Raw genomic sequence first — 1,892 nt, 5'->3', positions numbered from 1 at the left:
CTCAGCAGGCCGCTGGGCCTGCTCTGTGGATGGTCACAGTTCCCTCTACCTTGCCAGAGGACTTACTTTAATGGATATAAAATGCTATTGATCTAGAAAAATACAAACATATTCATGGGACAGAATGAATCAGAATGGAAACTACATCTCATTATAAGTGAAAATTAAATAAATGAAAAAATGATAGAAATGTCAAATTTATTCAGAAAGGACAAATTACTTATTATTTAATAAATGGTACCAGACCAACTAATTTTTTTTTTTGGTGGTGCTGGGAATAGAACCCAGGACCTTGTGCATCTGAGGCAAACACTCTACCAACTGAGCTATATCCCCAGCTTCAACCAACTAATTTTTAATATGGAAAAAGAAAAATTCCATTCTCACTTTTATCTCCATATTAGTCAGCAAAGAATTTTAAATGGATTTATAATTTAATATAAAAATACTAATATTTTTTAAGAAAATCTGGAGATATCTTAACTTTAACAGGACGCCTAGACACTGTTAGAGAAAAGATAGACTGTTTGGTTATATAAATATGGCAAATCATACTATTAGGTTAAATGCAAATGAAGGCCCTAGGAAAATATTTACAATATTTTTGTTGCAATAGAGGGCATTTAGAGGGGAGATATATAACTTAAAGAGCTTTTACCAATTGAAGGAAGTTGCCAAAAGTCTCCTATAGAAAGAGAGAAAAAAGTATAAACTAGCAATCCACAGAAAAGTCATATAGGTAGCAAATATATGAAAAGATTCTCAAACTCACTAACCATCCAGAGACACAAGTTAAAGTAGTACCAAGATGTCATTTTTACAACTCTTAGACAGATGGAAATGGAAAAGCTCATTAACACCCAGTGCTGGTGGAGACACAGAATGAAGGGTGCTCTCATTAACAGAGGTAAAAATATTCATTGTTATAGCCTTTATACTAATATATATATCATCATGTTTATCATAATATCGTTTATAATAGAGAAATCTAGAGCTGAAGTGAATACCCACCATGCAGCAGCCAGATGATGGAACTTTATACAGCCACTGAAAAGCATGAGCTAGATCCCTTCCAATTGCTTTGAAGCATGTAAGCAAAGATGCTTATTAAGTAATCCAGTTTTTATAAAACAGACACAAACCACTGTGTGTGTATTATTAATAGTTAATTCACATGATTTTTTGAGAAAAAAGAAAATTATGGTAGATCTCAATACTAGGCTAGTAGCATGTGCTACTTAGGGCAAAAAGAGTAGTAGAGGGAGGGGGAGCCAGGCAAAGAAGGAAAACACTAAGAAGAAAAAAAGCCTTGTTGATATAATTACATTCTGCATTTACACACTATTTTATATATTTACCTGTAACAAATGAAATAAGATGAAATAAAAAAGATAAAATAAAATCTGATGGACTGTATGGAAATATCCCTCCTGCATCCCCTGAGCTCTTTACACCAATTTCCTGCCTCTTTTCTTTATTTCCGTTTGCTTATGTGAGTAGCACCTCCTTTCATAGCTTTGTAGTTGCCCAAGTCAGAATGAGAGTGGATAGGTGCAATACTATGAATGAGGCTGGGGGGCCTCGTTCAGCCCATATAATCTTGACAAGTGTTTGAAAAAAGCACAGGCCATGCTGATCTAGAGGCAGACTTTCCTTCGTGATGTCCTATAATCTGATTTGAACAGTGAGCAGAAATTAATCCTTGCTGTGTCCTAATTAAACCTGTGCCTCTTTTCTGAGTCCTTTTTGAGAATCCTATCTGATCACATGATCTGGAATTTTCAGTGTGTACTCAAGTCTCATTCAGCAGATCAGTACATACTTCCTTATTACCTACCATATACAAAACGCTAGACTAGGCACTATGTGTCATATAAAAGTGAATGATGGCT

General features: G+C 34.9%; 1 non-coding gene across 1 annotated transcript; it reads right to left on the bottom strand.

The window, feature by feature from the left end:
* Window positions 1-263: 263 nt before the first annotated feature.
* On the bottom strand, window positions 264-336 carry Trnal-cag. Its single transcript has one exon. It is a non-coding gene; the product is annotated as a tRNA-Leu (tRNA).
* Between the last annotated feature and the right edge of the window lie 1,556 nt (window positions 337-1,892).

Source organism: Marmota marmota, unplaced genomic scaffold (assembly GCF_001458135.2).
Source record: "Marmota marmota marmota unplaced genomic scaffold, marMar, whole genome shotgun sequence".
Taxonomy (NCBI): Eukaryota; Metazoa; Chordata; class Mammalia; order Rodentia; family Sciuridae; genus Marmota; species Marmota marmota.
This window is presented reverse-complemented; position numbering and strand designations above follow the sequence as displayed.